The sequence below is a fragment of the Petromyzon marinus genome, chromosome 12 (genome assembly GCF_048934315.1).
Source record: "Petromyzon marinus isolate PM22_M1 ecotype Great Lakes invasive population chromosome 12, UKy_Petmar_22M1.pri1.0, whole genome shotgun sequence".
Classification (NCBI taxonomy): domain Eukaryota; kingdom Metazoa; phylum Chordata; class Hyperoartia; order Petromyzontiformes; family Petromyzontidae; genus Petromyzon; species Petromyzon marinus.
The window spans coordinates 3,157,871-3,182,597 of NC_133678.1; the positions used below are offsets into that span (position 1 = coordinate 3,157,871).

The 24,727-nt window shown below is 48.2% G+C and overlaps 1 protein-coding gene across 2 annotated transcripts in view; it reads right to left on the minus strand.

Annotated features, from left to right (window-relative positions):
• LOC116941679 (uncharacterized) overlaps positions 1–24,727 on the minus strand; it is an 85,802-nt gene that overhangs the window by 48,433 nt on the left and 12,642 nt on the right. The gene's annotated exons all lie outside the window — the stretch shown is intronic.

Below are 24,727 nucleotides of genomic sequence, written 5' to 3' on the forward strand. Positions count from 1 at the left end.
CGAGTCGTCACAAGCGTTCGTACGGCTGCCTCGGCGTAGCGTCGCGCGAGTCGTCACAAGCGTTCGTAGGGCTGCCTCGGCGTAGCGTCGCGCGAGTCGTCACAAGCGTTCGTAGGGCTGCCTCGGCGTAGCGTCGCGCGAGTCGTCACAAGCGTTCGTACGGCTGCCTCGGCGTAGCGTCGCGCGAGTCGTCACAAGCGTTCGTACGGCTGCCTCGGCGTAGCGTCGCGCGAGTCGTCACAAGCGTTCGTAGGGCTGCCTCGGCGTAGCGTCGCGCGAGTCGTCACAAGCGTTCGTACGGCTGCCTCGGCGTAGCGTCGCGCGGGGCGGGATGCCGCCCGACGCTTTTCTAGATGCTACCCACGCGCTTCAGCCGTTGTTCAGCCCGCCGTACTTTGCTTTACCCTATACTACATATTAGTTATTGGAACGCGATTCATGCATAACGCGGTGTTCTCCAGGAACGCAAACTACTGTGTTATAGGAGCACATACTGCACTCACGCAACACACGGCCACAACTTTGCGCCACAAAATGCATCGGGGAGGCGACGGAGAAAAGGCCCCCCCCGCGCGCGCATCCAGGAGACATCGGTCTATTAGAGGAGGAGCACACTCATTCACACAGCCCGCGCACGTCGCCCGGCGCGGCATACATCCATCCACATTCACCGCCGCACATAAACAACCCCCGAAATAGCGGTGAACGAAACTCGCGCGCGCGCGCGCAGCCGAGTACACGGACACACACACAGGCGCGCGTATCTACACTCACATTGCTCGCGTTGTCGCAACGTAGAGAGAGAGAGAGAGTTTTTGCCGATTCGAGAACTAGTAGTCGCATTAATTTTCACTCGGGGAATTTTCTCACAACTGCCTGGGCTCTTCGCGACACCGAATGCCCTTCACTATGTTTGGTTTTCCTTTCTATAAAAAAATGGTTTGAAAAAAGTTAAGTGTCTTGAATTCCACCCCCTACTATAAACGGGTCCATCGCAGTTACTCGATCGCCAAGTCACGTGTGGTGGGGTATGGTGTGAGTACTCCCAACCCTTCCAAGAGGGAAGAGTAGGCCAATTTACCCTCTCTAAGGGCTCTATTATGCTCCATCTCGTGGAGGCCCTTCCACTAGCAATGGTGTGAGCAAGTCATTGCAGGGCTGCCCTTTTACCTATGTTGCAGGCTGAGCTTCTTTCGCACCGTACGCAGCCAACCGTGCTAATCGAAGGCGCGAGGTTACATTTTTACACGAGACGATTATTTTCTCGTTGGATGACACGCACGCATCTGAATTTGCATGCAAAATAAGGAAAAGCGGTTCAAATAACACAGCATTCCGTTGACAACGGGGCTTAAAATATCACGTGCATGAATCAGTAAAACTGCTCTTGAGAGGGTTTCTCAAGAGTGGCGGCAGAGGACAGTTGCTAAATAGAGAGCCATAGACGTCGCAGCACGACTAAAGCCCTGTGACATAATCGGAGTTCCAATTCGAGTCGGCGATGACGAAAATCGTTCGCCGAAGACTTTTGGGGAGCCTGCAATTCCGCCGTTTGTGAACGCTCGTGGGGGGTTGAGACGTTTTAAAGCCATCTCAGGTGCAGTTGAATTTGTGTCATCTATGCCCAGGATCCAAGAGGGGTTTGGTGGGGGTGATCGCCCCCCTTTAAATAGGGCCCTATTTAAAACATAAAATCAAAACATTTCAGGAGTTCTGCCCCCGTCCCATCGGGGAAATTTCCTTGATCCGCCTCTTGTCAACGCCCCAATTTTTCTTCATCCCTCCGCTAAGTTCTGCCTCGGATGCCCTCTGAGACAGCTGGCTTGAGACACGGACCCGAAGTGACAATTTACTCCCTTTTGCATCGGCGGAGAACAACTCTGTTCGTGCAGGTGAGTGCTCCCATGCAGCTGTCCCGATAGATTTAAGATGTGTAGTTGTTTTGTTCAAAGCGATGGGAATGCTCCTGCGGTGGAACGGTTGGAGTGCTGGACGCGTCATTCAGAGGTCGGCGGTTCAGTCTCCCGGAGGGAGAGTTGAAACAGCGGTGCAAAAGTTTATTAAAACCCCTCCGTCTCATCACGAGACCTCCTTTGCCAGTATTAAATTATGATAATAGGGTTTTCCCCTTTCTGGCAATAAAACAGGTGTTAAGATGTAAAAAAAATAAACTGAAACCTTTGCAAGGAATCATGTCTGCATTAACCACGTAAACTTGTGTTCACCACAAGTATGGTGAACACGTTTGCCCCCTCCGCCTCCGTACCACGTGGCAGTTATAAATGTAAACACCGCAGTTGGTCAATCGGCAAGTGGCGTGTGGTGATGTAAAGTGTTTGGTGCTGCCACCTCCTTCAAAATCTTCAGGGCAGCCAATCGGAGAAGAGGGGGCCATGCCTGCTGAGGTGTCCTCTAGAGCTCCCTCGAGCGGAAGCCTTCTGCGCCGGCAGGGACATGGGCAAGCAATTGCAGGGCAGCACCTTTACCATAAAACAGGTCCCTGCAGGGTGGGCTGGTAGGAACATTGGAATTTTTCACTTCGTTAAAGTATTGAAAGGGGACGGACGGACGGACACATTATCTATTGCAGGCTGGTACACTCAGTTAACAACTTCGTTCCTACCAGTAAAAAAAACAACTTACAAAAATAACTAACCAGGCCAGCTAGCTACGCTGCCCCTCATGACAACTATTAACGTATATGCTAATCGGTGGGGGAAAAAAAAAGCGTGTCAGCAAGCTCCCAAAGTCATCTTACGTAACGATACAGTATGCCGGGGGTCGGTAAACATGCGGTTCCGAAGCCGCATGCGGCTCTTTATTCACTGCTGCTTTGTGACGTTATTTATTAAGGACGACCGTCTCATATTCACCGCATGCATTGCGGCTCTTGAAATACATATTTTTTTGGGTCAAATTTGAAAAAAAATGGCTCTTCTTGTTATTTCAGTTGCCGACCCCGTGAAAACAGTAATAAAAATACATCGCTCCGATGGCTCTCCCAAAACCTGGCTGAGAGTGACTCTCTAGGCACAAAGACAAAGGTAATCCATAATGGATTAACAGACTGTAGAAGTACTGTTAGCGAAACCCTATGAAGGCTGGTGTCAACCTGTCCATGATGGTCACTCGTCCAAGCACTATTCAACTCTCCAGGCTCAAACCCGCTTAGCTGCTGAGATCTGATAATATTGTTCACAGCGCCATTAATATTCAAGAGTTAAAATTATACATGAGTAACTTATTAAGAAATCTACTCATTGCCTCCTATAATCACCCAAAAAATGTCTGTCCGTCCCGCGCGTGACGTCACTCCACATGAGGCCCACCCCCCTCATTAATAATCATGAGCTGAACAATTTTTCTAATTGAAAATTTCATATTTACTGGCAATATACATCCCGTCCTCGGACAGGCAACAAAGCTCGTGTCCCTTTCTATTTGTCTGCGAGGTTAATGCATGTGCATGCATGTTTGCGCTGGCTGCTCTCACCAGCAAACAGCGTTGGTTTTTTTAAACGTTTCAGATAACTTACTGAAGATTCAGGTCAATCATTTTTAACATCGAACAGCAATTACGCAGCAGCTGTTCCTTAACGACTTGAGCAGAATTTGCCAATGATCTTTTGAGAACACGACGAGGAGTCTAAATGAACTTGGAGTGCGCTGTTGTCAGATTTGAAGTGTGCGTTTCTGAACTGAAATGTCCGTACAGCAATGCGCGCCAAATGCGCTGTACTCGTTGCGCGTGTATTTAGTGTGGGCGCGCAGCTCCGGTACCTTTAAATTTGAATTAGTTCGTAAATGATTCACGTTTATAATCATTTCCATGAGCAAATGCGCACCGTATTCATTCACTCTGGAAGAGAGAGAGAGAGAGAATGACTCAGAGGCAGGAAGGCAGCCAAATGGTGAGCTGGTGCCAACGTTTGCCCAAGTTCTGCGGTCCTCAATATATGAAGATTTGTGTTACCAATTTAATAAGTGTTTACACGTAGGAGGAAACCGGAGCATCGGCAGTAAACACACGCCTGCGACTGCGCAACGCTGTATCCAATGTAGAAGGGACAGATTATATTAGTCTGCACATTACCGTATCGCCTTATCCTGTTAAGCTGGGGTATGGCATTTGAACTGCCCACAGGGAGTTTCACAACATTTTCCCTTCACCAACCCACACTGACCTGCATGGTGAAACATGATGTAAACCCTTCCATCACCAAGAGAGTGTGTGGCGGGATGGGGGGGGGCTCATCCAACAGTAGAGTGACATATGGGCTGAAACGTATGTATTTATGCTATTGCAAACTGTATGCAGTGTGAAGTCGCTTGCACACAAATCTGTATTGAAGCAGGCATCCAGCCTTGAAAGCTTTCAAGAAGGATCGAGTTACCATTTTGTGAATTACTGCTAATTCACGTTGGCCATTAGTTACGACACCAGGTCACATTTGCTTTCTGCGTTAGAAAGCTTTGCCATTTGATAAACGACCAAAAATGTGCGAATTGTTGTTGACAATGTTGATTTAAAACAAATGTTTTGTATTGTTTATTACAGAGGGAAGGTTTGATTTGGACTGATGAACTTCAATGCCATAAGTGGACCACTCACACTGGGCGGTGATTGGCACAAGTCCCAAGCAGCTGATTCGTGAGAAAAAATAGGCGTGCTTCCAATGTCAGATAAAATGCAAATGCGAATAAATATAACACACTGATATTAAATAAAGTTCAATCGTCAATTTCGTCTCCATCTTTTCTGCATAAATCTTCCCTCACTATAGCTCGAAGTTTTTCAACTTTTTTTGTTCAAATATCTCCATTCCATCGATAGACTTTGTCAGTATCTCTAAAAAATCTCATCTCACTCGCATTCTATTAATTGCTTAAGGCTCCCAAATCTGCTAACACCACACCTGACCACTCTACACACATTGTTTTTTTTTTTCAAAATGAACATTGAAACACCGACACACCCGTGTCTGTACGTGAACCTCGCCCGTGGACGGTCGCTTTATAAATCGGATTATTATTAAAAAGATAACGAGAGAGCACCGCGTTTCTTCTTATTCTTCTTCTTCCAAAAACACAATGACATGAATAATGACCAATACAGAATTACAACACAACAACACAAACCCCACACATTCTGATTGCAAACGCAACAACAATAACAACGACAAGGACGACGAATTGCCCCTTTTTTAGGATTTTTTTTCAAACGACCAAAAAACTCAAGAGCCCGAGTCAATCCGTGGCAGGCAAGGGTACACGCTTGCTGTCGCTGCCTGCTGCTGCTGCCTGCTGCTGCCTGCTGCTGCTGCCTGCTGCTGCTGCCTGCTGACTGCTGCCTGCTTGCTGTTGCTGCTGCTGCCTGCTGCTTGTTGCTGCTGCTGCGGCTGCGACCGCTCACTCGCTCGCTGCGCGAGCGGCATCGCAAGGGACGACGCCGCTCGCCGCTGTTCGCATCCCCGGCGCGCTCGGGAGCGAGGTGGGGCGGGGGGCATGGGGAGCGCAGAGAAGCAAACCGCGAATCAGAAGCCGCCGCGTTACGTAAGAGCGAGTTGCTCGCGGTGCCGCGCACGTGCAAGGGACCAGCTGCCTCCTCCTCCTCCTCCTCGCCTCCCCCCGTGTCTCCACGGCGACCGGGCTGGCGGACATGCGGTGGAGGGGGGGTTGGGGTAGAGGTAGAGGCTGGCCGTCACTCAAGTGCGGTCAATTATTTTGTTTTTGTGCAGGTAGGGGAACATCACGTATGTGTAAGCGCGTGTGTGTTGAACTTCTTTCGCAACCGCAAGTCGCCGACCGCGCTAATCGAAAGGTGCCGGTGGCGGGCGGGCGGGGGGGGACGATGACAACGACGTGAACCCAGGAAAGCAGTTCTGAAGACACGAATTCATCATCGAGATGATGTTAAAGTGCATTGCTCCCAGTGGTCTCCTCCTATCGCAAGGAAGAGGGCTCCAGACGCGTGACCGCCTTTGTTCGGTGGCTACCCAAAAAAGTCGCCGCTGCGAGGTCGACCGGAGTTTGCGCGATTAATTCACGCTCCGAGACGAGACCAGCGAGGCACCTCGGTTCACACGTGACAAGCGCGTCGTGTGTCATCAGCGCGACCTCACAATTGGGAGGTCGCCGTGGCAAGGAATGCCCGCGTGCCCACTCTCTCTCACTCTCTCTCTCACACTCTCACCCTCTCTCTCTCTCACACTCTCTCTCTCACACTCTCTCTCACACTCGCTCTCACTCTCTCTCTCACACTCTCTCTCACTCTCTCTCTCACACTCTATCTCTCTCACTCTCTCACTCTCTCTCTCACACTCTCTCTCACACTCTCTCTCACACTCTTTTTCACACTTTCTCTCTCACACTCTCTCTCACACTCTCTCACACTCTCTCTCTCCACCACGCTCGCAGCCTCTGACACGGGCGCTTACGTGACGGTTCACTGCGTCGCTTGCAGCGAGCGAGCGGGTCACGCCGACTGACCGGTCATGCAGCGTCTGCATTGCTGTTGTAAGCTCCATCGTTATCATCATCATCATCAGCTGCATTGCTGTTATAAGCTCCATCGTTACCATCATCATCAGCTGCATTGCTGTTATACGCTCCATCAGCTGCATTGCTGTTACCAGCTGCATCGTCACCATCATCATCAGCTGCATTGCTGTTATAGGCTCCATCGTTATCATCATCAGCTGCATTGCTGTTATAAACTCCATCGTTATCATCATCATCAGCTGCATTGCTGTTATAAGCTCCATCGTTACCATCATCAACAGCTGCATTGCTGTTATAAGCTCCATCGTTACCATCATCAACAGCTGCATTGCTGTTATAAGCTCCATCGTTACCATCATCATCAGCTGCATTGCTGTTATAAGCTCCATCGTTACCATCATCATCAGCTGCATTGCTGTTATACGCTCCATCAGCTGCATTGCTGTTACCAGCTGCATCGTCACCATCATCATCAGCTGCATTGCTGTTATAGGCTCCATCGTTACCATCATCATCATAAGCTGCATTGCTGTTATAAGCTCCATCGTTACCATCATCATCAGCAGCTGCATTGCTGTTATAAGCTCCATCGTTACCATCATCATCATCAGCTGCATTGCTGTTATAAGCTCCATCGTTACCATCATCATCAGCTGCATTGCTGTTATACGCTCCATCAGCTGCATTGCTGTTACCAGCTGCATCGTCACCATCATCATCAGCTGCATTGCTGTTATAGGCTCCATCGTTACCATCATCATCATAAGCTGCATTGCTGTTATAAGCTCCATCGTTACCATCATCATCATAAGCTGCATTGCTGTTATAAGCTCCATCGTTACCATCATCCCTGCATTGCTGTTACCAGCTGCATCGTCACCATCATCATCATCAGCTGCATTACTGGTATACGCTCCATCAGCTGCATTGCTGTTATAAGCTCCATCGTCACAATCATCATCAGCTGCATTGCTGTTACCAGCTCCATCGTTACCATCATCATCAGCTGCATTGCTGTTATAAGCCCCATCGTCACCATCGTCACCATCATCATAATCAGCTGCATTGTCACCGTCGTCATCGTCTGTGGATTTCTGTGAAAACTCCAGGACGTCTGTGAAAATAAGAGCTTCTCAGCTCATCGGATTTCTCCATGATAAATAAAATAATTCTGACTATGTTTTGAATGTATGACCGCCACCGTCAGCGGCATCGTCTTCGTCGTTTTATTTCTTCCGTGGAAGCCGCGTGGGTGAATCGGAAGGTCCTCGGCCGGGTGACCTCATTAAACGTTACATAAACAGAACAGCCATCGTGTCCATCAAATCCCTCGATAAAACGACCGCGCGCCTCCGCTAAATAATTTCACTGCAGGACACTGCCCCTGCAGTGGCTTCATATTTCCCGGTCCAATTTACGGTTACGTAAACGGAGACGGCTAGGTCAGGACGTGGGCGCAGCTGCCGAACAGGCACCGGGAATGACTGCGAATCCCGTGGAGGGAAATACAAAGTCTGGTGCATGGCTCGGCGCGCGACTGCTTTGCATCAGTTAACATGAGACGATTGTCACCCCCCCTCCCCCCCCCCCCCTGTAAATAAACACAGACTTGAGCTGAACATGCTACACACCGACTGCCAATCAGGACATGAACAATGCCAATGTACATCTTGGAGGTCTGACAATGATTTCCGTAAAATTTCGACGTTAAGCTGTTGAGGTATATGCTTAGAATCGCTCGTATGAGAACAGAAGTTTAGACATTCATGTATGTTGCACGTGCGAGTTCACATAGTCCCCTGCATCGATTCGAGACTGCGACATTCATCGCAATGGAAAAAAATATATCTTCGAATGAATCGCGATAATTCGCTATCTTCGTTCATTTCTCGAATATGATACGTGAATCGTGATCCTTAATCGTAATGAGTTAAGAAATGCCAAGGTGTGTGTGTGTGTGTCTGTTGCTCTCCGGTCGCCTGGGTGAAAAAAAAGTGAGCAACGTCTTTTGCCCAGTCCTGGCCGGCTGACTCAAAACTTAATTAAGGAATGAAATGGGTGAATCAGAACACCACTGTTGCATTCGCGATTGTTGAGTCGTAGTCAAAGATTATGAAAACGCGACCCTAAATTGATCGAGAGGCCAGTAAAGAATTACGCCGCTTTATTCGTCACTGGTTATATTTACATATCCGAGGGTTGACCCAGCACATTTATCCCGATGAACACAAAACGCATGGAAAACTCAAATGGAAATAGGAATAATTTGCATACCTTTTGCTGTTGTGCTAATCTCAGATATACACTAAACCTTAACATACATTATAAACATATTTTCGAGCGAACGCAAATCATTTAGGGATTTTTTTCTGTTGCTAACATTCAATTAACAAATATAACTCTGCACGTGAAGAGCAACCACATAGCTTTTGCTGGATTTCAGATGCGCGCAAGAGCCAATTGACTTTAATGCTACCGGGATGCAATAGTTAGCCCACCGTCATCGCACTTGAAGTTCGCTGGTTCAATCATCCGCCGTGGCCTAGTTGAAACAATGGGGCAAGTTTCTTAAATGCCTCCGCCTCTGTCCACCTAGCAGTTCACAAGGACGAAAGGACGGCGAGTCGATCGGCAGGCCACGCTTATGATGGGGTAAAGTGTGGGGACGGCTACCTCTTCAGTAATGTCTGTCCAGCATGGAAGAGTAGGCAAATGTAGCCTCTAGGGGGACATCTGCTGTGCTCCCTCTAGTTAAGACCCTTCCTCCAGCAGTGGCACAAGCATTGACATTGCAAGGCTGCACCTGTACTGTTATATACATACAAAAAAACATCGCCAAAGTTAGATTTATACACATTGTATTGTTTCCTTTAATGTGCCAAGGATGAAATGGCATTAAGCTGCATGAAAGTATAATAATTAAATACAGTATGTAAAATAATGTGAAACAGACCTCATCCAATTTCTCTATGCCCTTTCATTTGATTGTCCGAAATTTTATATTCCGAAAATTATATTATACTCGCAACGGTTCTTCCCATTGTCCACACTTGCATCTGGATAAAATAAATCATCGGGAAGTAGGAGGGAAATTATTCCTATAATGCACATTTAATAGTGCTTCTAACACGTGCCAAATTATTTGCTTTTAACAGGAGTCAAATTATTTGTGCTTCTAACAGGAGTGAAATTGCACGAGTTAGCGCAAATAACAACATCACCTCGCACTGAGTGTCCCCACATCACCAGCACAGGTCAGCAGATTCACAATGCACTGGGTCATCTGCACTTCCCCCTCTACAGAATAAATATGTGTATCGGTGACCAGGAAATCATCGCCAACGATTATAATCGGCTCTGCTCCACTCTACCGCAGAGCACTATGCTCCAGTCTGGAGTTCCAGCTCTCACCCAAACCTCATCAATACCGAAATCAACACTGCACCTCCTATCATCATCATCAGCGGCGGCCTGAGGTGCACTCCAGTCCCGCGGCTTCCTATGCTGGTGAACATCTCCCCAGCCAACGTCCCCACACGCAACGCCACGACGACCCGGGAGCACCACAATATGATGGACAACGTCGCTCCGCCACCTGAAAGAAGCCCCACGCCATCGGCCAAAGTCCAGGGAAACTTTCTGGATGTGCGCCTCCGCTCTAGCAGCCCCCCCAAAAAAGAAAAATCAGCACTCGGTGGCTTGAATCGTGAGCGGCTATGTACGTGGCAATGAACATGAACCTCTCCATTGAAAACTAATTTCTTCAGAACAGCTTTTCGTGTTTGGTTTGTTGTCCTTCCACCGCACCTCCGATTAGTACAATTGGCAACGTACGGTGCAACAGAAGTTCAACATACGTACACACATTAAAAACCCGACAGCGACTATGGGGCTCACTAAACCGCGCTCGGACGCAGCGTGAGAGATGCGCGGACACCTTCCGCAAAACGGAGGATCAAAGAATCGCCGAACGGCGAGAGTGGTGACGTTGAAACCATCAAACGCTTCACCGACGACGAACACGCCATCCGTGTAACATCCTGGCGGTGCCGCTGCGACCCACAGAGCGTCCTACTGCTGCCTCCTGGGATTGGTTGAACAAAAAAATGCAATAACTTAGCATTCAACCATCCTACCATACGAAATAAGAATCGTCAATGGAGCATTTTATAAATGTTATTCAATAATGACTATGAGTAAACTGAACAACATCATGCATGCCGATCTTGTGCCACTACCCACCAACGATTGAAGCGTGGCTTACTCTGATCATCGGACAATAACTCATTTGAATGAAGACGCAGACGATGATAATATCATTATTTAGTAAGTTTGTCAGAGGCAGTAGTGCATTGAGGTAGACCAAACATTACATTTGGCTATGTATGTTTATTTGAAGTTTTGCTGATTGGCTGATTTGATCATATTAATTGGAGATTGTGTACCCCTCACCCCAACATCTTCCAACTAAGAGTGGACTGAAACTTTTTAGTCGAACGTACCTAGAGAATAACGAATACATGAAATACACAGACTGAGGCCTGACTAAAATTCCGTAGGTTAAGGAAATTCCGTAGGTTACCGCTGAATAGACTTAAGACGATAACTAAAGTTTTTTTGTTATGCCGACTAAAATAATACTGACAGTGACAGAGGTCCCATAATGCAGTCAAGCCACGTGAAGACACACGGCCACGTGAAGACACACACACACGGCGATGATCCCCAATTGCCTTAACAGACTGTCGGTGCAAGTGCCGTTAGCAAGTACCTATGAAGACCGGCACGATACACGAGTGGGGTTGGTTGGCTCACACCACGCCTAGCCGCCTCCGTCTCCCCACAGCCGATGTTTCACACCGCACCGGGAACTCATTTGAAGCCTCGGGACTGGTTCAGATGATCGTCACCGGTGTAGGCCGTGAGCGAGATTGATCTCAGGTCACCGTTGTTTGCAGAGCAGCGCGCCGACTCCCTACACATTACCGCTACACACGAAGACAAAGATCCTCCCGTATAGCCTTGACGAACTGTTGGGGCAAGCGATGAAAGCGAGCAGCTATGAAAGCCGGCACGGCACACGAGGGGGTGGGGTAGCCAGCACAACGCCCGACCGCCTTTGTCTCCACAGTGGCGATGCTTTACACACCGCACCAGGTACTCATTTGAGGCCGAGTCGACCTAGGGGAGGCTCAGGACCGGTTCAGATAATCGTCACTGGCGTTGTCCGTGAGCGGGTATCGAACTCGGGGTCTCCATGTCCGTAGCGCAACGCGCTAACCGCTACACCACCAATCCCCCACGACGAAGACGCACACACACAGAGACACCACACTGAACGTCACGTGAGAGCAACACCCACACTGAACGTCACGTGAGAGCAACACCCACACTGAACGTCACGTGAGAGCAACACCCACACTGAACGTCACGTGAGAGCAACACCCACACTGAACGTCACGTGAGAGCAACACCCACACTGAACATCACGATTTGCCAGGGCGGTCTTTGGGACCAGGGGCCGATGCCCTTCAACGTGTGCTCACATAGCGCAGACGTTTCACTCTTCCCGACAATCCTTTCTCGTGTCCGTGTGTGGCTCAAGGAGCTCAATGAAGGGTTGAGTCCTTGCCCAACGAGCGTCTTCTGTTCACCAGTTTGTGCGAATTGTGATGTGCCGAGCATGCACACTGGAACCGGACACTGCCCCACCTTAGGTTGCATTCAGGCTGTACCACCCCAATTACTCTCCAAATAATGCTCCACAAATAAAAAGTACCCCCCCTGTAAAAGCACAACACGCTAAATGTGATTACAATCTACCGTGGTAATTAATATAATTTAATAAATATAAATTTTGATTTAAAGCTTTCGTCACTGCAGGGATTCATATTCTTGGTTCTTTCGGTAAAGTCACGTAGAAGGGAAACAATAAAATAATAAAAATATAAAACAATAAGTAAATATAATCATAAATATAATTCGATTGATCAAATTTAATCTTGATTTGAAGCTTTAATTTAAAAACCATTTACTTACCATCCATTTGTATTGCATGTGGAAAAAATAGATTTGAGTGGGGGAGGGGGGGCGTTAATATGTTTAATCCACAATATTAGGGTTTTTACAAATTTAAGGTGGTTCATGATCATTTTGGGGCAATGTTTAATATCGTTCGTTGATGCAATTTCTTGTCTGAATTTCTATAAATGCATCTGCTCGCGTTTCATGAGACCAAGTGAACTTGGCCTAACATTTGCATCTAAATTCAATCGGGTCTTCCTCATTAACAATGCCCCTCAGCTGCACATTTGATACTACTTGTGACATCGTTGTTTTTTTTGTGTACCTACGTTCTTGTAACAAAACACAAGCTTCCGTTTTTTAATTAAAATGCGCCGCTTTAAAAAAAAACACACACACACGCGCACAACAACAAGCTCACTACCTCTGTCGTTATCCGTGTCGCGTGTGTCGCACACTGCGATTTAATGGCGAGTTGCGTCGTTAAAAGGAAACAAGCTGGCAGAAAAAAAATCACTTCACAAATGATGTCGATGCACACGTGAGCACAAGAATGGCAAGGCGCGTTTGGGCCCCCCCCCCCGTACAATCCCTGCAGCGACAGCGGGAATGTTGTGACACCCACACATCACAATCGGGCACCATACACAATCTGGCGCAGGTTAAATTAATGTTTTATATCTGAAACATGTAAAATACATGTTGGATGTAAGATTAAAATAAAAATTGCAACTCATGATACGTAGTATATTTCCCATTCTTAACATAAAATACAGCATATCAGTTAGCATTCATTTATGCAATCATTTCATCTTCACAACTGTGGTGCAATTAAGAAACTGACAAACATATGAAAAGGATATTGTATGAACATAAATAGCGCACGACACTTTATTTTTTATTTCAAACACACACTGCCATATGTTACAACATCAATGGGAAACGAACATAAGCAGGTTACATAAGCAATGTGACAGCTCCCTGTAATACAAAGACAAATATCTCCCATGTAGCCTTAACACGATTTTTGGTGCAAGTGCTGTTAGCGAACACCTTTGAAAACCGGCACGGTACACGAGAGAGTGGCTGGCCAGCACCACACTCGTGCGCCTTTGTCTTCCTTGTGGCGATGTTTAGACACCACACCAAAGGCAAATGTCCCCCCATATAGCCTTAACAGACGTTTGGGCCATCGCTGTAAACGAGCACTCACCTATGAGGTCCGGCAGGGCACATGAGGGGGTAGGTGGTCAGCACCACGCCTGGCCGCATTTTTCTTCTGAGTGACGATGATTACACACGGCACCAGGTACTCATCTGAGGCTAAGTCGACCTCGGGGAGGCCCAGGAGCAGTTTAGATAATCGTCACTGGTGTTGGCCGTGAGCGTAAATCAAATTCGGTTCGCCGGATTTCGTAGCGCAGCATAGCGCTAACCGCTGCACCACCGCACCAGCTACTCGCGCACACACACCCTGAGATGTACAGATATTCTTTAAGCGCTACAGCAAAGATATTTCTTATCAGGAAGCATTCGTCGGCACGACTCTTGACTCCCGATCAGGAAGATGCGGCTGTTGCGAGTCGGGGGGGGGGGGGAATGGAAGCGCTACGAATCCGGCACTCGCTGAGAAATGCCTCTGTTGCGTTTTTTTGTGCGGCTCAAAAACAATGCCAGACAAACGCCGGCCTTCCGATGGAAGAACAAACATTAGGCTTGGCCAGAATTATTCTAAAACATATATAGATAAAACAATTTATGAATGTATATTTACGTTTACTCCGGCTGGGAGCTCTATATTTTCTTTCGCGCAATCATTATTTTATAGATTGAAAATCATTTATTTAGAACTGCTTTTTGTGTTTAGTTTGTTGTCCTTCCCCAGCACCTCAAATTAGCACAGTTGGCTACGTATAGTGTGAAAGAAGTTCAGCATACACAATATACATACATACATAAAAGTTGGCATCTGTTGGATTCGATGTTTCTCTATTAATCCGAAATTCAGAATCAGAATATGTAAATATATACTGCAGGAATCCGATGAGCTATATAGTTCCGATGACTATATAGTACCTGATGACGGTTGCTTGTGTTGCAATCGAAACGTCGTATTCTATTATTAAATGTATTTTATTTCTACGTGACTTTACCGAAAGAACCAAAGAGTAATTCCTAGTCACTAAACCTTCAAATCAAATTATAGTAATGCAGCCTTTCTGTTGGTTTTGAGAGTTTGTTCGACCATACCTTACCACGATAGCAGTCAGCGATGATTGGTGAAAGGGGCAGGTAAAGTTAGCTGTGACCGGAAATCGAACTGGGGTGGCTAGTTGCATAGCACGGCCGTAACGCTAACCATTGTGTTAGGGCTCGCTTCAATTTCTACACGAGGGTTAAATACTATTTAAAAAGCATAAAAAGGTACAAAAAACGAAAGTCGTATAACACCTGATGCCCCAAAAGGCTGAGAATTCACCAGGCACAAGCTTCATGTTGTGTTTCTCACACGTGCATTCCGAACAATAATTTTAACCCAACTACGTACAATGGAATTACGTGCTACCCTCGACAGATTTGTCTCAGATCCAAGTGCTGAGCTCCGTCACCACGGCAGTCCCACGGTGACTACACGAGCAGACACGGGGTGGTGGCGTGGTGGGGCGGGGTGTGTGTGGATTTGAGTGGGAGCGGTGTTGTATAGGGCCCCTTGGTAGCAGAGGCTGGGTGGCTATTAACGCACAACGCTCTGCCGGGCCAAATTTACAGGAGCAATTGGGGCAGCAGAGGCAGCGATCATGTGGCGATTGAGGGCTGTGCTCGTGGGTCAAACCCCACTGCCGTTCCGGCCACTCCCTGCAGCGTAAGCTGGGCCTCTCCTCCATGAGCGGCAAATCATTCGTGCAGGAGTATCACCATCTGGAGTGATGAAAATGCGGGCCCCACATTTAATGATAGCTTGTTGCATTGTAAAATCATTTACGCGTAAGTGGACATTTAAGTATTACATTTTTACAATTATTTATGAGTGCATATATGCATTCATAAATATACTGTATTGCTTTGCCGGATGCAGATAAAAAAAATTATAATGCATTTACTCGGGTTTCAGCCTATAATTTCAAAGCATCTTTGCTCACGTTCGAGTGCTCATGAATGTCCAATGTTATTCACATTTGCTCAGCCCGCACAATTTAACAATGTTCCCCCATTGAAGGCACCGGCCATGGGATAACCTGCTCCAAATGTCAGCCCATCAAACAAGCGGCGACCTTTCATTCACCACCGAATGGCCGAGGGTGGAGAACGGGGGCGCAACTTTCCCCCCCATCATTCCATCGTGAGAGTTACTCAATTTGGTGCTCTATTTGGCGGGTGTCTGCAGAGGCGGCTCCGAGAGCGCCCACTTACAAAGCTCTCCCCATTGACCTCGGCGAGCAGGATTGATTGCGGACGTGCGCAGACAAAGCCACGAAGTTCCTCTCGGTGGCATCTGCGCCAATTGCCGCGACGTCCGCGAAAAATGACGGCCGCACGCACGTTAAGAGGAAATTCCCCGCGCCTCCGATTACGTACGGTGCGAGAGATGTTCAGCAATACATACGTAAATACAAGGAAATGTTTTTTTACCTCCTCCAATATAATACGACAACACCGCTTTGACCCAGTCCGCAAACTTTACCTGCCACGGAACTTTGCTATTATCGTCGCACAGATCACAAAGGGCTCTCCAATGAAGCAACATTTCTACACTACACGGACATTTAACTTCACTCACTGGGGCAGTGAGCCCAATCTCCTCCCTCCTCGAAGTTCTGGAGCGCAGCGTTTGGGAATTATGTCCGGATGAATTTCTGTACCCCCTCCCCTACGTTTCTCCTGAAATATAATAAAAGCTTTTTTTCTTTTTGATTTAAAGCTTTCGTGACTGCAGTAATTCATATTCTTAGCTCTTTCGGTAAAGTCACGTTGAATATATATTTTATTTTTTTATTGTTTCCCTTCAACGTGACTTTACCGAAAGAGCTAAGAATATATATATACTTTTTTTCTTCTTTAAATACTCATCTCCTCCGAGAAAGTGGCGGAATTTCCGCTTTCCGACAGTGGGAACCGATTTGCGCACAGGGTAACCGCTCTTCAATAGGCAAAGAAAAAACGAGTTAATATCGGACTCTAATGCTACATTAGTGAAACCATTCTGAGTACCAATAACAAGTGAAAAACAATTACGACATCATTCTGTCATCTCTAGGGGGTGCCCGGTAGCTCCTGACCCCCCCCCCCAATCCCGCAGCTCCTCGTCTCCCGCCGCCGCCCCCCCCCCCCCCCCACGAAGTCAACACTGAGAGACTGAGGCGGCTGTGTGAAACAATGCAGATTTCGTAAACACCACGTGGAGGAACGGAGCGCGTGCGACTGGAAAGTCACAGCCAAAGGGCAAATTCCTTGCACAGTGAAGTCCAATAAATCCCTTTTTGGGAGAACGTACGCATCCAGAGAGCACGAGCGGAGCAAGAGAGGGTTAAAGGCGCTGCCCTGAACTCCTCGCTCATGGCATTGCTGGTGAAAGGGTCTCAAATGGAACAAGCTCGAGCGGCAGAGAACCCTGAATTGTCTATTGACTAACTTTGGTGGCACCCATTTACACTGATGGGTGGGCAGGGAAACTTGCACCGTCGTTTCATCTGCCGTGCCTGGAAATCCAACTGGCCACCTCTGGATCGCCAAGCGCAGTATGATAACCACTACACACCGCAGCAGCAGCAGCGGCAGAAGCAGCAGCAGCATCCATCCCCCCTGCAGAGCAATACTGACCAATAAATAAAGTCGGAGTGGGCCGGGTGGTTGGGGGGGGGATGCGTATCCATAGATACCGCGAACGACGATACAACGGAAATACAAAGACCGCGGTGCAATCGACGTGGCTGGGTTTCCCGTTTAAAATGTCAAAGTTAGAGACCCCGGGGTGGGGGGGGGGAAGAGAAATGTACAGCAGCCGGCCGCGCTGTCGGCCAATGTAACCGCTACCACAAATAAATTCGGTACCAACATTGCAGCGGATCTCGGAATGACACAAATGTCGTATTTCCTTTAAAAGCAAGTGTCTGCTATTCGCTCCCGACGACTGTGACCGCGTGTTGTGAATAACAGTCACCGTCTTCATCATCGGCCACTGTCGATCCACTGCTGGACTAACGCCTCCCAAAGCCGGTGCCATCTCTCAGGGTCCTGCAAAGTGGCGATCCAACTAGCACCTGCGCTTGAACTTATTTCGTCCTTCCATCTCCCCGTGTGGTCTTTTATAATTGACCTTTGGGGTCATCATCACTTACAGCCACGTGTCCTGTCCAAGCCCACTTACTTTATCTAACAAATGGACCACAGCACCTTGTTGTTGATCCCGTCAAGGGGCATACACCGGTGGCATTGCCCTGTGTGCGTTCTCTAATCCATGTGGTCCTCTTTCAGTCGTTCATTCTAATTCCAAACAGGTCCCTGCAGGGTGGGCTGGTAGGAACATTGGAATTTTGTATTCGGCTGTGGGCTGTGTGTGAATTTGCCACATCCCCAAAAGCGAAGTTCGCAAATGAGATAATGTGACTTCCAAATGTTGGGTGCAATAAGACATATCAAGTCTCTGCGCTGTCTATTGCTGATTTTACACCCAACAGCACGAGATTTCACTTCGTTAAAGTATTGAAAGGGGACGGACGGACGGACACATTAATCTATTGCAGGCTGGTACACTCAGTTTACAACTTCGTTCCTACCAGCATAATGCATCACTCCACGTGTCTTTGCGCACTGTTCAGTTTTGTGGTCTGTTTATTTCTACCCTCTTCACGAGTGTGTTTCTGAACCATGTCAAAGCAGGTGATACGCACCCATTCAAAATAATAAAGCGCTGAACTGTTAATTCGCGAGTAACAGTACAGTACTTTATTATTCTTTAATTAAATTATCATTCTTTAAGGGGTTTCTGTCATGGTTAACCATTACGGCTTTTTCCATAATTAAACCGCGAGGATGGTAATTAAGAGGGTGAAGACTGTTTTCTTAATATCCAGCCTTGACACCCCGCTGTTTGGCTAAACGATTAAGCACACAACAAATAAACTTGAAATGTGCGACAGTAGAATTTTTTTTTTATCTCCACAGCACCAAATAACATGAATACGAAGATAACGATTAATAATTTAAAAGCGATAACCCATCATGTACCCAAGGTTGTTCAGGGAGAATCTGTATGTTTAATGGTCGGTGTAGAATATAAATTAAATCTATAATTACCAAATCAACCAGAATGCACCCCCATCTCCTCAGATCTCAGAATTCAAGCAGGAGTAATTCTGGATAACGCATGGATGGGCAACCTCCATGCATAACAGGTGTTACAGGCTGCTGTGTGGATACACTGCGAGCAAAAAAAGGATAAGTGCAGTAAAAACCATTATACAGATTTTTTTTTTGGGGGGGGGGGGTGGGTTAGATCGCATAAATATAAATGCGTCGTTAAACCCGCCACCACCCGACACAGCCAATTAATAAGGTTTGTCACGGAAACAGAACGTGCCAATTCGTTAACAGTACAGCACTAACCGGTGTGGACGGCCCCTGACTGTAATAATGTATTAGTCTGTATATAGCGTGTAATAATAGTAGTGATAATCTACGACCCTTGGTCAATCCACTGCTTGGTGATGCTGGTCAGTGCGGGTTGGTGAAGGGGGATGCCCAGCACCGGTTCAGATGTCACTCATCAGTGACATTAGCGATGGCCATGAATTGAACTTGGGTGCCCGGTTTCACAGCACAGTGAGCTAACCACTGACCCAGCATGCACGGTGAGCAGGTCTGGCCATGAACCCCAGTGCCTGCTGACATAGTGTGGGGGAGGCCATCATCCAGCAGCGGATTTACAAGGGCTGCAAAAGAGAACATTTTAAAAATTCACGAATATTTTTCTATACCTTCCAGGCTATTTACAGATGTTCAAGGGCTTATTTTTGAACAATCAAAATATATTCTGGGGCTCCTATCGCGAATAAATAAATAAATCGCTACGTGGGTCCTATGTGTCTGATATACACCGGGGGCTATGCGATATTTTACCCAACCTTTCCGCTCTATAACAATTATGAGCCTCCTCGCTGCTGACGATGAATCGCCGCGCTGCTTTTCAAATCACATCTTGGTCCCGTTAAAAACAGAGGCCGCTGTAATAAGCGAATAGAGTGAGGCATTCACTTGCGGCCCGAGACGGTCCATTCTAAATGAGGCTGCTGTTCATAGCCTGCCGTGACAGCCTGCGGTTATTGGCAAATGTGTGGGGTTTTTTTCTTGCGATCCAAAAATACACCATGAATCACCACCAACATTTTTCTCGGTGCTTTTTTTTGGGGGGAGGGGGGGGATAATTGGAAACATTATATTGGCTTTATTTTTTTATTAATGTTTCATGCCACCGAGCTGTGTGACTAAGACTGGCTTTGTGTCTTTCATAATTAAATATATGCTGGATAAAGCACATCAATGTGTCCGGCTTTCATAAAAAAAAACTCAAATAAAAATCATCATAATCATTGTGCCAATTTACATTTTTTTAGACCTAAGAACTAAACAATTCAAAATGGCCACCAACAGGCGTTAAATAAGAGGTGCGCTGTCCTTAAATGACCTCATCGTGGAAGTTTTTCTAAAGCGGCAGATTACGCCTAAATCCGCCCACTTATCTAGTCGGCTCATTATCTGCCTCCTGCTGTTGATCCCCGTGGTCCCTCGGCGGCACCGTGGGTACGAGCGCCGACCCTCGTCCTGCCAGGGGACCGAGATGCACGGTGGGAGCTGTGGACGGGACCCAAATGTTGCCGACCGCAGCTCAAAACGACTCGCTCGCGGGTTCTCTGGTTGTTACCGGCGTGTTGTTCGGCACGGCGTTCGACGTTTCGGACATTCAACGTTCGGTTCCTTCTGAAGCTGTTATCCGCACGGGGGGTGGGGGGGAGGGGGAAGGAAATTAAACAGTGGGGCAACCCGTTTCATTTTTTGCACCGGGGGTCCACGCCAGCCACACGCTACATCACAACGTCGGTTGTTGTGTTCTGGTACACGCACGCACGCACGCGATGGATGATGAGTCAAAGCAGCAAAGGCTTAAGTTCTCACTGAATAGTCAGGCCCTGTAGAAGAAGAGACACCCCACACGTGGAGTGAATGTTTAGCTCTGGTAGAGGAAGCTCCGAGTACACGAAGAGAAGAAATGTTGGACATTGATGACAAACAAAAAATGATCAAACCCGAAAAGACATCAAAGAACTATGCAGCTACAAACCGCAAAAAGATACGCAGTAGAACTTTCACAAATCATCCATGGGAATGCGAGGTTTGGCTTTCCACTAACATAAAATCCTGTTTCTCAAATATATTTGTTGAGAATTCAAGACAGCCAGAAACAATATCAATTGGTCAATCGTCAGTTATAATTATCAGCTGGCAATCGGTAATCAGCATCAGCTGGTTTGTTATTGAAGGATTGTCCTGTAACGGGTCTCAAGGTTAAGATAACGCCTAGATTCCCTCAAATCAATCTTAACGAGATCTTCCCACAATGCTGCCATCGATGTTGCTGTTTTCCCTTTGATTCACCGGGTAGACCACAATAATTCTCCCGCTTGGAATTCCGAAGATACAACCCAATCTACACAAATTCACACTCCCTGAATTATGACGTCGTTTTCGTTGATCTATTGGAGAGCTCATAATCTGATTTTTGGTTCCGTTACAACGTTTCATTGTGAAAGCAAACCACATATATTGCACCCACTACCAATGCACCATTTTTTCACATTCATGTCTTATTCTGTCCGACTCTTACATCACACTACACTTCTGATAATAACGTAAATGTTCTTACCTTTAGTCCAGGCAATGATGCTCTCTATGAACGTTCAAATCAATAAAAACAGGTACATTATTTTTTTTCCGGGCGTCTCTTTTCAAACGCACATCCTACCCCATGCTGATTTATAATACAACAGCGATGCTAACCCCCTCTCGGAATATTACCGCCATTTGAAACGACCGAATTATGAAAAAAGCCCCAGCCCCAATCAACGCTCACGAGTGCGCCGCCACTGCCGTGAGGTTGAGGGCCCACGGCCGAACATCTTTTGCTTCATTCACGTCTCAACAAGCCTCCGTACGTGTGGAGGCATATGTGATTTGCAACAACAACAAAAAAAATATTCGTAATCGGTTATATGATGCCGGCTCTGCTTGGAATCCCACTCCTGCCGAGCGTGAGGCTTCTCCCGTGACAGCTCCGTCACAGCCACGACGCCCATTCCGCTGCCACCCACACCCCCCCTTAAAAAAAGAAACTAAAAGGGAACATTAACCACAAATCCGGCACACTCGGCAGCCCACCACTCAACGCCTTCTCTCGCCGAGATGGCGATGGTTTACTGTAGACGTTAAGAGAAACATTGTAAAAGCGAGTGAAACATCGCGTTGGCGTAAATCTGCGAGCACAAGTGCGCCGTTCCGTATTTTTATATTTGAGAAGTTCGGTGAAATACATCGCCGAGTTAAAAAAAAAACAATGCATACGAGTCTTGATACGTCTTACTGGGGGTTCTCTCGCATTTTTGAGAAATAAAATAAAATGGTTGCAGGACCAGATGGACAATATTTTGAAATGCTGCAAAAATATACATCGTTTTTTTATAGAATACTTTTCACGAGAATGTTTGGATAATGTCCACAAGTTAAAAAAATTCAAGCAAACTTTAGGCACCAAAAAAACTTCAGATAGTTTATCCCACAAAGTAATTTTAACAGCTATACTCTTACTGTGTATCCCATCATTACAAACAATATTATGAATATTTTACAGTGTGGATTTACCACAGTGTCCAAGCGCAGCTGCATCTTACAGTGAGCGCAGCCATCACGATCCACCAGAGGCGTAGCGACCGAGCATGCACGCGGAGCGATTGTCGATGTTGCGGTTGTCCGAACACTCGTGGCACCCACTGTCGTCTGGCACACGCGTGTCCACCGCTGATCAAGAGCCATGTCACCTGGTGAGAGCAAGCAGAGGCTCGCCCCACGTTTACACTTGTGTTCCCCCCCCCCCCCCCACGGAGTCTCCGACAAGGCATCGGGACCGCACGCAAAATGAATTCACTTCACGTGCCCTCCGTGGTCCGACAAATTAAAATGCCGTCACAACTGGCCACGCGGCCGCCGCAAAAAGTGAGCGCCCAGCCACCACGAGAAGTGAGCGCCCAACCATCACGAGAAGTGATCGCTCAGCCACCACGAGGAGTGAGCGCTCAGCCACCACGAGAAGTGAGCGCCCAGCCACCACGAGAAGTGAGCGCCCAACCATCACGAGAAGTGATCGCTCAGCCACCACGAGGAGTGAGTGCTCAGCCACCATGAGAAGTGAGCGCTCAGCCACCACGAGAAGTGATCGCTCAGCCACCACGAGGAGTGAGCGCTCAGCCACCATGAGAAGTGATCGCTCAGCCACCACGAGGAGTGAGTGCTCAGCCACCATGAGAAGTGAGCACCCAGCCACCATGAGAAGTGAGCACCCAGCCACCATGAGAAGTGATCGCTCAGCCACCATGAGAAGTGAGCGCTCAGCCACCATGAGAAGTGAGCACCCAGCCACCACGAGGAGTGAGTGCTCAGCCACCATGAGAAGTGATCGCTCAGCCACCACGAGGAGTGAGCGCCCAGCCACCACGAGAAGTGAGTGCCCAGCCACCGTGAGAAGTGAGCGCTCAGCCACCGTGAGAAGTGAGCACCCAGCCACCACGAGAAGTGATCGCTCAGCCACCACGAGAAGTGATCGCTCAGCCACCACGAGAAGTGATCGCTCAGCCACCATGAGAAGTGAGCGCCCAGCCACCATGAGAAGTGAGCGCCCAGCCACCATGAGAAGTGAGCGCCCAGCCACCATGAGAAGTGAGCGCCCAGCCACCGTGAGAAGTGAGTGCTCAGCCACCACGAGAAGTGAGTGCCCAGCCACCACGAGGAGTGAGCGCTCAGCCACCATGAGAAGTGAGCGCTCAGCCACCACGAGAAGTGAGTGCCCAGCCACCACGAGAAGTGAGCGCTCAGCCACCACGAGAAGTGAGCGCCCAGCCACCACGAGGAGTGAGCGCTCAGCCACCACGAGAAGTTAGCACCCAGCCACCACGAGAAGTGAGTGCCCAGCCACCATGAGAAGTGAGTGCTCAGCCACCATGAGAAGTGAGTGCCCAGCCACCACGAGGAGTGAGCGCTCAGCCACCACGAGAAGTTAGCACCCAGCCACCACGAGAAGTGAGCGCCCAGCCACCACGAGGAGTGAGCGCTCAGCCACCACGAGAAGTTAGCACCCAGCCACCACGAGAAGTGAGTGCCCAGCCACCATGAGAAGTGAGTGCTCAGCCACCATGAGAAGTGAGTGCCCAGCCACCACGAGGAGTGAGCGCTCAGCCACCACGAGAAGTTAGCACCCAGCCACCACGAGAAGTGAGTGCCCAGCCACCACGAGAAGTGAGCGCTCAGCCACCACGAGAAGTGAGCGCCCAGCCACCACGAGGAGTGAGCGCTCAGCCACCACGAGAAGTGAGCGCTCAGCCACCACGAGAAGTGAGCGCTCAGCCACCATGAGAAGTGAGTGCCCAGTCACCATGAGAAGTGAGCGCTCAGCCACCATGAGAAGTGAGCGCTCAGCCATCACGAGAAGTGAGCTCTCAGCCACCATGAGAAGTGAGCGCCCAGCCACCATGAGAAGTGAGCGCCCAGCCACCATGAGAAGTGAGCGCCCAGCCACCACGAGAAGTGAGCGCCCAGCCACCATGAGAAGTGAGCGCTCAGCCACCACGAGAAGTGAGCGCCCAGCCACCATGAGAAGTGAGCGCCCAGCCACCATGAGAAGTGAGTGCTCAGCCACCATGAGAAGTGAGTGCCCAGCCACCATGAGAAGTGAGTGCTCAGCCATCACGAGAAGTGAGCGCTCAGCCACCACGAGAAGTGAGCGCCCAGCCACCATGAGAAGTGAGCGCCCAGCCACCACGAGAAGTGAGCGCTCGGCCACCACGAGAAGTGAGCTCTCAGCCACCATGAGAAGTGAGTGCCCAGCCACCATGAGAAGTGAGCGCCCAGCCACCACGAGAAGTGAGCGCTCGGCCACCACGAG